Here is a 15419-nt window from a genome sequence, read left to right as displayed (position 1 = left end):
GAGGACCCAGTGGCCAGCTGGGAAGTTATCCCACTCCAGGCCTCTTACAACCAGCAGTCTGAGCCCACAGGGGGAGAGGGCACCCACGTCCGGGGCAGACCAGGCGTGCAGAAGAGTGTGCCTGAGACCTGATGCACATAGAATGCGTCCCGCTTCGCCATTTTAGATCAGGGATATTTCTTCAGTAAAGACTGCCTAAAACCAGCAGAAAGCTCCCCCAGAATCCAGAGATGGCTCCTGGAGGAGCCAGAGGGGAGCAGAGAAGTTCACCCAAGATGCCGGCCACTCCGAGCAACACAGTGTCCCAATGCATACAAGAAATTAGAAAACAGACAGTAGGGAGTAGAAAAACCACACACAACCTAACAACTCCTCAGGAAAGAAGCACACCACAGAAAGAAAACCAACCCCAGATTGCAATGACAGTAACTTGCAATAAGTTCTGAGCCTTCCAGAAAAAGAACTTAAAATTGCCAATGATTAAAAAAGTGACAGAAGTCATAAAGGAAAACAATGATCAGAAGAAGGAAATTGAGTCCCTAAAGAGGGAAAACAATGGTCAGAAGAATGAAATTGAGTCCCTAAAGAGGGAAGTAAAAGAAATGCAGGAGATCAAAGAATTAATGGAAGAACTAAAGAACTCTGGGAAAAGTAATGAAAGCAGAATAGATGAAATGGAAGAACGAATAAGTACTCTTGAAGACACAGAAATAAAAAGAACCAAATCAGAAAAGGAAAGAGAAGTATGAAGGAAAAAGACCAAAGAAAGACTTCGGGAACTATCTGACTCCATGAGGAAAGGAAATATAAGAGTTATAGGAATTCCAGAAGGAGAGGAGAGAGATGTAGGAACAGAGAAAATATTCCAGTAGATAATTGAAGCAAACTTCCCCAATGTGAAGAAGGAGCTGAAAATTGATATACAAGAAGCAAGAAGAACACCAAACTTCCACGATGAAAGGAAAAATACAGCAAGACACATAATAGTAAAGCTCCCAAGAATCCAGGACAAGGAAAAAATAATGAAGCTGGCAAGAGGGAAGAAACAGATAAAATTCAAAGGAAAACCAATCAGGCGGACATCAGACTTCTCCAAAGAAACACTACGGGCAAGGAGAGAGTGGAGGGACATAGTCAACAGACTCCAAGAAAACAGATGCCAACCAAGAATACTCTATCCCCAAAGCTCTCCTTCCTCTATGAAGAAAGAATAAGGACCTTCCCAGACAAACAGAAACTCTGGAATTTCATTACGACTAAACCCCCACTCCAAAAAATACTACAAAGAATCCTAAAGCCAGAACCTAGAGGGATGAATAACAACGAAAGAAGACAAAAAAAAAGTTATTAAAAGAATTAATAAATAAAATCAAAGGAAAGACAAACACAATGGTAAATACAGATGCTAACATATCAATATTAACTCTAAATGTAAATGGACTAAACTCTTCAATAAAAAGACACAGAGTTGCAGCCTGGATTAAGAAACAAAACCCAACCGTTTGCTGTCTCCAGGAAACATATTTAGCTACAAAAGATAAAAATAGGCTCAAAGTTAAAGGATGGAAAACAATCCTACTAGCGAATGGAACAAAAAAGAAAGCAGGAACAACTATACTTATATCACATAAAACAGACTTCAAACTCAAAAAAAATAAAAAGAGACCCCAATAGTCACTACATTATTATCAAGGGGACAATACTTCAAGAAGAAATAAACCTCATTAACATATATGCACCAAACAAAGGAGCACCAAAATATATCAGACAACTGTTGTCCTCTCTGAAAACAGACATCAGAGAAAACACATACATAGTGGGAGACTTCAACACACCACTATCCACAATGGATAGGTCAACAAGACAAAAAATAAGTAAAGAAACTAAAGCTCTAAATAAGGACCTAGAGCATTTGGGCTTAACAGACATCTATAGAACACTAAACCCCCCAAAAAATGGAGTACACATTTTTCTCAAGCACACAAGGTTCATTCTCCAGGATCGATCACATACTGGGGCACAAGACAAACATCAACAGATACACCAAGATTGAAATCATATCAACCATCTTTTCTAACCATGAAGGCATCAAACTAGAAATAAACCATAAAAAGAAGGCAAGGAACTTTCCTACCTCATGGAGATTAAAAACCACACTACTGGAAGACCACTGGACTAATGAGGAGATCAAAGAAGAAATTAAAAAATTCTTTGAATTGAACGACAAGGAGGACACCAATATCCTAAATGTATGGGATGCAGCAAAATCAGTAATAAGAGGAAAATATATAGCAATAGAAGCTCACATCAAGAAACAAGAAAGAACTCAAAGAAACAACCTAATCTCAAAGCTCAGAGATCTAGAAAAAGAACAACAAAAAAAACCCAAAACCAGTAGAAGAAAAGAAATAATAAAAACCAAAGCAGAAATAAATGAAATTGAAACTAAAAAAACAATCCAAAAGATCAATGAAACCAAGAGCTGGTTCTCTGAAAAAATCAATAAAATAGACAAACCCCTAGCCAGGCTCACAAAGGAAAAAAGGGAGAAAGCACAAATAAACAGGATCATCAATGAAAGAGGAGAAATCACAACGGACACAGCAGAAATCAAAAGAATAATCAGTAACTACTATGAACAGTTATATGGAAACAAGTTTAACAATCTAGAGGAGATGGACAAATTCCTACAACTCTACAATCACCCAAAGCTAGATAAAGAAGAAATAGAACACCTAAACAGACCAATTACAATTAGCGAAATTGAAATGGTAATCAAAAACCTCCCCAAAAACAAAAGCCCAGGACCTGATGGATTTACAAATGAATTCTACCAAACATTCAGAGAAGAATTAGTGCCTATCCTTCACAAACTCTTCCAAAAAATTGAGAAGGAAGGGACAATACCAAACACGTTCTATGAAGCCAACATTACACTAATACTAAAACTGAACAAGGACAACACAAAAAAGGAAAACTACAGGCCAATCTCCCTAATGAACACTGATGCAAAAAATCCTCAATAAAATTTTAGCTATCAGAATCCAACAATGTATCCATAAGATAATTCACCACGACCAAGTAGGATTCATTCAAGGGACACAAGGATGGTTTAACATCTGAAAATCAATCAACGTTATCCAACACATCAACAAAAAGAAATATAAAATCCATATGATAATATCAATAGATGCTGAGAAAGCTTTCGACAAAGTGCAACACCCATTCATGATAAAAGCCCTTGAAATTCTTGGGCTACAAGGAACATACCTCAACATCATAAAGGCCATCTATGACAAGCCAACAGCCAGTATCATTCTGAATGGTGAAAAGCTGAAAGCAATTCCATTAAGATCTGGAACAAGACAAGGATGTCCACTCTCACCACTGCTTTTCAATATAATACTGGAAGTCCTAGCCAGAGCAATAAGACAAGAGAAAGACATCCAAGGAATCCAAATAGGAAAAGAAGAAGTCAAACTATCACTATTTGCAGATGATATGATAATATACATAGAGAACCCCAAAAACTCCACAGAAAAACTAATTCAACTCATCAATCAATTCACTAAAGTGGCAGGAAACAAAATCAACACGCAAAAGTCAGTAGCCTTCCTATACACAAACAATAAATCTGAAGAAGAAGAAATCAAAAAGTATCCCTTTTATTACTGAAACAAAAAATCAAATATTTGGGAATAAATCTAACAAAAGAGGTAAAGGACCTATACAAAGAAAACTATAAAACACTGTTAAAAGAAATAGAAGAAGACACAAAGAAATGGAAAGACATCCCCTGCTCATGGATTGGAAGAATAAACATTATTAAAATGGCCATCCTACCAAAAGCAATCTACAGATTCAATGCTATTCCAATCAAAATTTCAATGTCATTCTTCAAAGAAATAGAACAATTATTGATGAAATTCATATGGAATCACAAAAAACCCCAAATAGCCAAAGCTCTACTGAAAAAAAAAGAAAAAAATGGAGGCATCACACTCCCAGTCTTCAAACTATACTACAAAGCCATAATCATCAAAACTGCATGGTATTAGAACAAGAACAGACATACAGACCAATGGAATCGAATAGAAAATCCAGAAATAAACCCACAGATTTATGGTCAACTAATCTTTGACAAAGGAGCAAAGACTATGCAATGGAGCAAAGAAAGTTTGTTCAATAAATGGTGCTGGGAAAACTGGGTTGCTACATGCACAAGAATGAAGCTTGACCACTACCTCACACCATACACAAAAATCAACTCAAAATGGATTAAAGAACTAGACATAAGACCTGAAACCATAAAATACATAGAAGGAAATATAGGCGAAACTATGTAATTTGCATATCAAAGACATCTTTACAGACACATCACCCAAAGAAGTGATAGTAAGGCAAAGATAAACAGCTGGGACTACATCAAATTAAAGAGCTTCTGCACAGCAAAAGAGACAATAACAAAAACAAAGAGAAACCCCACCAACTGGGAGAACATTTTTGCACCCAACACTAATGATAAAGGACTGATCACAAAAATCTGCAAAGAGCTGATGAGACTCAGCAACAACAAAGAAAATAATCCAGTCAAAAAATGGGCAGAAGAGCTAAAAAGAAACTTCTCTGAAGAGGAAATGCAAATGGCCAACAGAAAAATATGAAAAAATATCTTCACCATCACTCGTAATCAGGGAAATGCAAATCAAAACTACCATGAGATACCATCTCACACCAGTGAGAATGGCACATATTAAAATAACTAGCAACAGCAAATGTTGGCGAGGTTGTGGAGAAAAGGAACTCTTCTACAATGTTGGTGGGAGTGCAAACTGGTCCAACCACTATGGAGAGCTGTGTGGAGATTTCTGGACCTCCTAAACATCGAGCTTCCATATGATCCAGCAATTCCACTCCTAGATATTTACCCAAAGGACACAGAAACATCCATTCCAAAGAACACCTGCACCCCTATATTTATAGCAGCTCTATTTAAAATAGCTAAGCTTTGGAAACAGCCCAAATGCCCAAAAATAGATGACTGGATCAAGAAGATGTGGTACATATATACCATGGAATATTACTCAGCATTCAAAAAAGATAAACACATGCAATTTGCAGCAACATGGATGGCAATGTAAGGGATCATGCTCAGTGAAATAAGCCAGAAAGAAAAAGAAAAATACCGGATGGTCTCACTCATAGCAGGAATCTAGAAAACTTAAATAAGGGACCAGGAAAATGAATAACTATAAGAAAGTGAAAATCAAATTCAACAAAAAACTATGAACCAGAGACACTTTTTGGGGGGTGGGGGGCGGGAGGGGAGGGATTGGGGTCAGAATGGGGGGGTTGCAATTGTATGGGGAATAAAATTTATTTATTTAATTTAAAAAAATATTATTTTAAAAAAATAATAAATAAATTTTATTTATTTATTAAAATTAAAATAAATAAAATTTATTATTAAAAAAAAGAACAAAACGAAAAAAAAAATCAACAATCAACCAACCACCCACAAAGATGAGCCCCTCCCTACCAAAGGAAGATGATAAAACCTGAAGCTGCCCTTACGAAAGGGCAGCTCTTTCTGCCAGCTGTGTCTATGCAAGTGTCTTTTATCCTTCTGTCCCTTTCCTTAATAATCCTCTCTTTTGGATATAACTAACATCTCTGTCTCATGAAGACACTCACCAGGGAAACTCCCTACATGCCACTGAAAGAGGCGCTCTGGTGAAACCTTTCCCAGAGTGAACCCAAAGACCTCCCTTATTTTGAACCTATTCCCTCCTGTCCTCCCCCACCCCCCATTTGTGTCTCTGGTTTATAGTTGCCTGTTGATTCTGATTCGCTCAGCAAAATAAGCCAGAAAGAAAAAGAAAAATACCGAATGGTCTCACTCATAGCAGGAATCTAGAAAATGTAAATAAGGGACCAGGAAAAAGACTAATTATAATAAAGAAAAAAATCAGTGCAGGATCTTTATGATCCTATATAGAAAGGTGAAGGAGGAGTCCTGGAGTCCTCGGTGGCTTTTTCAGGGTTTTATTGGGCTTTTACCAGGCAGGGGTGCCGGGGGTGGTGGGCGGAGGCTGGCAGTCCTCCCACCCCCAGCGAGCCTTTACTTTTTCTGGGCTCTCCAGCATTCCCTCATGGTATTGTTCTCTGTCTTCTGCTTCTCTTTGGTTCTGCTCTCCCACTTGTTCTCCTGGTGTCCCCATGATGCCGCCTTTATAGACCCAGTCTCAGCCCAAGTGTGCCCACACCCCACTCCAGGCGCCCGCCATCAGGTATGCATTCACAACCGTAGCGATCGACCATCAGCCCTAATTGTGGGAGGGCAAAAAGCCTGACAATCATTTATCCTACAGTTGGCTTCAATTAAATTTTATAAGAAATCTCAAAGTCACTGAAGCACAAGCACCCCATACCAGGGAGGTTCATTATCGGTTCTAGCAGCCCTGTTGGTGTCATCATGCTCTCTGCTGTGTGTCATCAAGTACTTCATTGCACTCTGCCACTCTCCACTGTAACACACTGCACTGCTCTGCACCACACCACGCATGCCAGCCAAGAACGCCAAGCAGTGCCATGCCACACAGTGCCACGCTATTTGCCAAGTGCACCTACGCAGTGGGGGGGAGGAAAAGCCTGAGGTTTCCCCCCCCTACTTACCCCACAATCGACACCCTCAGGGTTTTCTGCCATACAGTCTATATACAAGTTTCCTTTAACAAACATAAACATGGCAGCCATGGCCCACAAAAGCAAACAGTGTACAACACAATATAACTAAGTTCAGTTCTTTTAGGGGAGGAAAGATGAAATTTTTGGTACCAGCAAGGGGAGATCCCTTCCATCTGGCAATAGACATGCCAATTTTGTGTCCAAAGATAATATTGCAGCTGGCATCAGTGGCCTTCCAGGTCATGAGTACCACACTCGCTTTGCCAGCAAAAAGGCATCAGAGGGCTCTACATGTAGCAAGAGTGGTGAGCTCATAATAGGCCACAGAGTCATCACAAATGGGCCCTTTAGGATTGCCCACTGATCTGCCACCCCAGGGTGGGTAACAATCACCAGTGGCAGCCACTGTGCAATCACCCATAGTGTTGTAAATTGACCTCCCGGCCACGACCCCAAGGGGTTATCAGAGCCACCCAGCGCATGAGGGGAGCCTCTACAGTCCAGGGCCATTCCCAATACACAGTCTGCCCTGGTTCCACTCTAGTCGGGGCTGGCAATAAAATGTTGCCCTGCTGTCCAAATGTTGCCCTGCTGTCCAAATTCAGTCTTTACCAAAATATCCCAAGTTTGTATCTACAATTGAATGGGAGCAGCAGCACGATGCAACAACGCCTCCATTGGAGCCAGACTGCCCTTCCTGCTCCTCTCATTTCGTGTTGGTAGCACGTCCCACAGATGTCGGCTCCACCTGACCAACATCTGAGTGGGGGCAGTAGCTCTCAGCCCTTGCTTTAGCAGGCTGTTATAGCGCTCTCTAATCCCTGCAGCTTTGGGATTATAGGGAGTGTGAAACTTCCATTCAACACCCATGTCTTTGGCCTACTGCTGCTCCTGGTCTCCTGTAAAATGAGTCCCTTGGTCGCTCTCCACTACCAGTGGACGTCCATATGCAGCACACAGGTGTGCCAGTGCTGCAAAAACTGCCTTTTGGTCCACATGTGGAACAGGGTAAGTTGCCAAAAGCCCAGTAGCAGTGTCCACACAGGTGACCACATACTGCTGTCCACTGGAGCGAAGTAGTGCTCCAATGATGTCAATCTGCCAGGGTGTCAGGGGTACCTACCCCCACAACACCTGGCCTGTGGATGCAAAAGGTCTCCAGAGGTAAGTCCTGGAACACACTACACGTTGTTCACAAACAGTCTGAACGTCCTCTAAAGGTACGGGTAGACCCCAGGGACTCACAGTGTCTCACATCGTCTTTTCCCTGCGTGGAGCAAGAATCTGTACAGCCACTGCACAACATCCTGCCCCGGAGCAGTTTTAAGCCATCGAACCCAGGCTAGGGTATCTGCTTCATTGTTGCCCGGTGAGGCCAATGGGGCATGTCCAGTGACATGATAAAAAGTCACCTGCTTCTGAAGCTCTAGTTCCCATATATCTTTCCATAAGACCTGGCCCCATAATGGCCGATGCATGACTGTCCAGTCATTTAGATTCCATGTGGAAATCCACAGTGTCAGGCCCCTGTACACAGCCCAGCTGTCAGTACAGATTACTAGAGGGGAAGGCTCATGGGCCACGACCATCCATACAGCTCGCACTTCAGCCCATTGGCTGCTCTGTCCTGTCCCAGTTTCAAACCAAATAGTGTTCGTTTCTGGGTGTACAGCCACAGCTGTCCAAGAGGCTGGCTGATCCAGGCTGGAGCCGTCCTTATACCAGGCCTCTGCTGGAATCGGTGTTCATCCCTCCTTGTAGAGACTAGCTTCGGGTTTGGCTTCTACACAGGCTTCTGAAGTTGGTTCCAAACTGACATATGTCACCAGACCAAGAACCTCCTGCAACTCTTCCCTTAAGGGGCCAGTTGAAAGTCTACAGTGTTGTTCTAGGTATGCCCCCCACTATGCCAAGTTGGGAGTTTGAGCAGTACCACTATGGGGCTTTGTCGTCCAGTTCCATTCCCATCCAGCTATTGGGTAAGTGGTTCTCCCTAAGATAGGAGCTGAGGCAGTTATACTTTCAATAGCTAGTAAGGCTGCATATACCACAGCTAGCTGTTTCTCAACTAAGGAGTACCTAACCTCAGCCCCTTCCATAGTTGGGACCAGAACCCAAGGGCTGTTGTAGCCTCTCTGATTTCTGCCAGAGTCCCCACCTGAACCCTTCCTGAGTAACATGTACATCTAGCTCACAGGGTCGGGCTGGGTCAAAAACCCATAAGGCCTGAGCAATCTTTATAGTTTGTTTGGCCATCGCAAATGCTGTGTTTGCCTCACTGACCAATCCCACCTGGCCTCCTTATGTGTCAACATATACAAGGGTCGTAGGAGTTGGGCCATGTGAATGACCACATAAATGCCCTCCAGTAACCCAGCAGGCCCAGAAAGTCTTGCAGCTGCTTCACTGTGGTTGGTGTAGGGGAAGCTTGTACTTTATGTATTACAGCATCAGGGATAAGCTTTGTCTTACCCGATCAAACAACCCCCAAGAACATAACTGACAGTCCAGGCCCCTGCAGTTTGTTTTCGTTGATTGACCAGGCACATGTTTTCAGGTGTGTCCATAGGAGAGGTGCTGCCTTTTCAGGCCTTACAGGTTTTTGACGTGTGTTTCCAAATCTGCAAGAGAGTCACTAGTCAATAAAATGTCATCAATGTAATGATACAGACTAACTAAAGATGGCCTTTCTCACCAGGCCAGATCTGTTGCCACCAGCCCGTGGCACTGAGTACGGCTGTGCAGGTATCCCTGGGGCAGCACAGTAGATGTCCATTGCCAGCCTTGACTCTCTGGAGCTATATCTATCCAAAAAAAGCATTTTCCAGATCGACTACAAAATGATACATGCCTGTTCCATCATTGTGATACAGGCCACTAACTGACCAAGCTCACTGCCCAAATAGTTTACCAGTCACTCTCTGAGTTCTTCACCTGCACGCACAATTGCAAGACTACTCAGGCTCAGAGAACAATAAAGGGATTTTTTAACAAACCAGGGAAAAACAAAGAGTTACTGAGGCCAGTAATGGCCTTTTACCTTATCCAAAGCCGTGTCCAATGTTTCTCAGTCCTGACAAAAACACTTAAAATGGTCTCTTCCTGCCACTGAGGATGCACAGTTCCTCTCCAGAAAAACGTGTCTAAGATGGCATCTTCCTGCCACTGTGGACACGCAGCAGTCAGACTACAGGCCAGGTTCCAACTCACGAGGCCAACAGAAGATACAACAGGAGATGCTCCATGAGCTGTCAGATGCACCATCAAAGCACCAGACAAGCAACACTCAAAAGAGCAGCGGCCGAAGAAACCAACAAATGGCCACATTCATGCATCTCAGCAAGATGCCTGGCTCTGAGTCTTTGCCTTCTCCACCAGGCTGCAACAGCAGCAAAACCAGAAACAGTTGTATTTGCTCTGCTACTTGCAAAGCCTCCAAATTTTGCCTCTCAAAACATAGCTACAGCAGTCAAATGACAACCACACTAATGCATCTCAGTAAGATGCCCAGCTCCTGGGTCTTGGTCTTCTCTGCCAGGCCACAATAGCGTTAAAAACGCAAACAGTTTTAGTTGCTCAGCTACTTGCAGAGCCTCCAATCTCTTCCTCTCTGAGATTGGCTTCTGGAAGCCTCCACCTTCAGAGACCCACCACAGACCTCTGTAAGACCGGTGTGGTGGGGAACCAAATCCGCTGACCCTTCACTGAATCCCAAAATCTGAATTTCAGAGACCCAATCCTCTGTGCCCCTTCTGCAATACCTTATATTACTCATCAGTTGCTTCACCCCACTTTTCAGCATTTTTCCTGGGGTTGTCTTTACCAGCAATGCCCTCCAGGGGGCACCACCTGTAACAGTCTTGGCTTCACCCACAGGTTACAGTTGCAACAGCAAGTGCAAAACAGCCAGTGGAATGGCCAGGATGCTCACACTCTGTCATAATGGTTAATGGCCGAGATATGCCAGAAACCGTGAGTGAATGGCAAACACACACAGCATGTGCAGGAACTTCGTGAACTGGGAATACAGCAGCTTATGTTTAAAGTACACACTCCCGGCCCCAACAGAGGGTGTTTCAATGAGTGAATGAGGGGTTAGGTACTGCAAAGGGCCCCTTCATCCTAATTTGGGTCCCTCATGGCAATTCTGAACCCTATGCGGGATGCCGAATAAATGATGTTGCCACAATGTTAGCGAGCTTGGGGAAGCAAGAGCACACACTCTCAGAAAGGAAAATAAGTAATTCTGAAACAACTGAAAAGGGTGCCAAAAATGACAAGACACCCTCTAAAATCACCCATGCCAAAATGTGGGTGGTATTGGTGGAAGCACGTATAGATCATACCAAAATAGATGCACAGCCTGATGCATACTGGCAGGAGTTATGGAGACGATTATGAGGTCAGAGATTCACTCCCATGAGAGGAGGGGCTGCTGTGTAGGGGAAAGCTGGGGACCCCAGGTTCCAGGCATGTTCCCTGTGCCTGGAGGACAATTTGCTGCAGACCCCGGCCCTTGGGGAGCACCTGTTCGGTTTTGAATAAGATGACAACAAAAGAATCCATCCACAGGGAATGGGCAGTGACAGGAAGCCACATGTGGAGCTTGCTATCCACTGGTCCCCAGCCCATGTGCAAAGGGTTTCATCCTTAGTAGAAGGGCACCAGAGCTTGCTATGAACACATCACCAACTATGTGCAATGGGTTGGCTTTAATGCAGGGGTCTGCCTGTTACATTGACGGCATTGGAGACCAGAGTGTGAAAGTGGCAATACTGAGACTACCTCTGCAGATTAGACCTTTACCCCCAATGGAATATAAAGTGATGTGTCACCAATTCCAGAGTACATCCTGATGTGTGGCTGCAGACAACAGTCAGAGAGTTTCACCAGAGGGTACATGTTTTGAAGGCAGTGAGATGTGGACAGCTGAGCGTCCACCAATAAAACTGCCGGTGCCCAGGTGACTGAAAAATGCTAAACAGTATCAGTTGCCAAGAGGCCACAAAGAGATTATAGACACAATAGCAGGTCTGCCTAAAGTGGGCATTGTGTGTGCTGCCCAAAGCCCTTACAATTCATTGTGTGGCTGGAGATGAAGCCTGATGGCTCTTGGCACAATATGGTAGATCACCATGAGTTGAGTAAAGTGGTTCCCTCCTTACATGCAGCAGGGCCTTCAATGCCAGAATTGATGGGTCATCTGAGCCATGAGGTGGGCACATATCACTTTGCAGCTGATAGATCTAGCTCATGCTTTCTTTTCTATTGCTATGGCACCAGAGTCAAGACCAGTTTGCTTTCGCATGCGAAGGCTGGCAGTGGGCATTCACTCTGCTTCCGCAGGGACACATGCACAGCCCTTCTTGCCATGGCACAGTGGCAGCTGATTTGGCCAAGTGGGAGAGGCCATTACATTGATGCCATTTTGTTGACCAATGACTATTTCACATTTGGAAAAATGTGTACCTCTCCAAAATAACACACCTGAAATCATATGACTGGGAAATCATTGAAAGCAAACTGTGGAAACCTGGACTACCTGTCAAGTTCTTGGGGGCTATTTGGGAGGGTAAGACTAAAATAGTCTGATGCTATTATAGATAATGTGCAAGGTTACTCCATTCCAGCCATAGTTTTGTAGCTACAAACCTTTCTGGACATCCTGGGTTACAGAAGGGCATTTATGCCTCTTATAGTCCTGCTCCTATGGCCCCTGTGTGTATTGATACATATGAGGGCTAAGAACTAGTCTGCTGAAACAGATGTCAGTATTTGCTGCAGCCAAATGGACTATAATGGACACTTGGGCCTGCAGGCTTTTGACCCAGCTCAACCCTGTGAACTAGACTTGCTTGTTACTCAGGAAAGGTTTGGGTGGTGACTCAAATTAGGACAGCTACAACAGCCTATTGGGTTCTGGTCCCAACTCTGTAAAGGGGCTAAGACTATGTAGTCTTTGAAAAGCAGCTAGCTGCAGTGTATGCAGCTTTACTAGCTACTGAAAGCTTAACTGCTATAGCTCCTGTCCCAGTGAGGAATGCCTACACGATAGCCAGGTGGGTATGGGGTTGGGCTACAAAGCTCTACAGCAATACTTTCCACATGCCCACTTTGGCTTAGTGGGGGCATACATACAACAGAGCAGCACTCTGTCAACTAGCCCCTACTGATGGAGTTGCAGGAAGTCCTGGTCCAATTATATATGTCAGCATGGAACTGACTTCAGAAGCCTGTGAGGAAGCCAAACCTGAGGACTCCATGCAGGGCGAAGGACGTTGGATCCTTACAATGAGGAATGGGCACCCATGCTAGGAGAGGCCTGGTACGTGGGCAGCACGAGTCAGGCCAGTCAGTATCATGGAAGCTGTAATATGCACCCAGAAAGAGATACTACTGTTTGATATGAAACAGGGACAAGACAAAGCAGCTAGTGGACTGAACTATGAGTGGCATGCAGAGTGGTGGCTCACGAGCATTCCCCTGTGGTTACCTGTACTGTAGAGTTGGGCTGTGTACAGGACCTGATACTATGGGTCTCCAAGTGGAACTTAAATTAACGGACAGTCATGTATTAGATCCTGTGGGGCCAGGCCCTGTGAAAGATCTATGGGACCTGGGACTGTACTCATTTACCATATCACAGGGCATGCCCCTTTGGCTCACCAAAGCAACTATGAAACAGACACCCTGGCCCGGGTTGGGTGCGGTGGCTTAAAGCAGACCTGGGATGGGATGTTGCACCATGACTGCATAGATGCTTGCTCCATGAATGGCGAAAGACAATATGGGCCACCGTGCATGACTAGGGTCTACCTGTGACTTTAGAGGAGATTCAGCTGTGAACAACATGCAGTGTTTCAGGACTTATCCCAGAGAACTTTAGCTCCAGAGACCAGATGTTAAGGGACCAGGTGCCCCTGACTCACTTGCAGATTGACATCATTGGACATCTACACCTCTCTGCTGGACACCAGTATGCAGTCACATGTTGGACACAGTATGCAGTCACCTGTGTGGAAGCCTCCAAAATTCTGTTTCAGTTTGCCTGAATCAGCAATGAACCTGCCCAATCTGGGATGGGCGTAAAACACCAGCTAGCAGCTACTAGTTTATTAGCAGCTTATTCTTGCTTGACACATGGGCCAAAAAGCAATTTTGGCAGTGCTGACACTTAAGTGCTGCATATGGAAGTCCGCTGATGGTGGAGAGCAGGCAAGAACCCATTTTGCAGGTACCTGGGTGGAACAGGGCACATGGGTGCTGGATGGAAATTCCATGTACCCAAGTATTCCAAGGCTGTGGGGATTATAAAGATACAATGGCCCACTGAAACAAGGACTGAGAGCTAAGACCCCAACTCCCATGCTGCCCGGGTGGAGCCAACACCTGCCAGTCATGCAATGGACACTGACAAAAGGAGTAGGAAGGCAGCCTGATCTGGTGGAGGCATTGCTGCATCGCCACTGTTCCCATTCAACTGCAAATACAGACCTCAGACATTCCACTGAAGCCTGGATAGGGGTGGCAGGGCAACGTTTTATTGCTAGTCCTGACCTGGTTGGAACCAAGGCAAACTATGGACTGGGTATGGCCCTCGCACAGTAATGGCTGCCCGCATGCATTGGTTGGCTCTGATAGCTCCCTTGGGACGTAGCCTGGAGGCCGACCTAAATATAAGTCCTTGGGTAACTGGGAAATGGCTCCCACGTTTATATTTTATCCACCCTGAGTGGCAGATCGGAGGGAAATGTTAAAGGGAACATTGGAACAATAGTGTTGGCTCTATGGCCTGCTATGAGATCTTTTGTGGCATGTAGACCTCCGATGCCTCTTTACTGGCAGAGCATGTGTGGTACTCGAGACCCGGGAGGCCACTGTTGCCAGCTAAAGTACTGTCTTTTAACCAAAAAAAAAAAAAAAAAAAAAAAAGGCTTGTATACTGCCAGATGGAAAAGAACTCCCATTGCTGGTGCCAATAACCTCCCTGTCTTTTTGCCCATAGGCTGGTATGCCCTAACAAATGCCCTTACGCCCTAGTGGACAGGGCTTATTTACTCTGTTACAGTTTGTGTTGCTTCTGAAGGTTATGGGTACAGCGTTCCCAAGGGAAATTCGTGGAAGAATAACACACAGGTTTTAGAGTAAAACAAACCCAGAGGAGGTGAAATGTGAAGAAAATGGGGAACTCAGGGTCTTCTTTGCCTCCTCCCAGCAGCCTCTATAGCCGTCACCAGTGGCTTTGTTTTCCTCCATTACCCACATATGATAGCATGTTCTGGCAAAAAACATTTGGGAGCCCAAGCACAGGGCACGCGCACCTTATGATGATGGACACATGGGCTGAGGACTGGGGTATAAAGGGGAGATTTGCAGGACTAGGGGGCTCAGTGGCTGCCTCCATCTCTGCCTGCTGGCCTGCTTGTGAGTCCAGTCCCCTGACCTAGCATTAAAGGCATATTAGAGATACTGAAGCCTCCAAAATTCGTTTCAGTTTGCCTGAATCAGCAATGAACCTGCCCAAGTTGGGATGGGTGCAAAACACCAGGTAGTAGTAAATAAATGACTAAAGGAAATTGTCTGTAATTTTGAAGGGATAAACTGTAATTTTATTAGACTATAAGATATTTTAAATATATGTATTTATATATACATATATATTACACTAAAATATATGACAGTTATAATACATAAGAATGAAAAATTAGAAAATTGGCCTCTAGCACTGAATA

General features: G+C 44.1%; 1 protein-coding gene across 1 annotated transcript in view; it reads right to left on the bottom strand.

Annotated features, from left to right (window-relative positions):
• LOC311183297 (olfactory receptor 14C36-like) overlaps nt 1–15419 on the bottom strand; it is a gene marked incomplete at both ends in the record, with an annotated part of 95527 nt that overhangs the window by 79187 nt on the left and 921 nt on the right. The gene's annotated exons all lie outside the window — the stretch shown is intronic.

Source organism: Talpa europaea, assembly GCF_964194135.1.
Source record: "Talpa europaea genome assembly, chromosome: 13".
Taxonomy (NCBI): Eukaryota; Metazoa; Chordata; class Mammalia; order Eulipotyphla; family Talpidae; genus Talpa; species Talpa europaea.
This window is presented reverse-complemented; position numbering and strand designations above follow the sequence as displayed.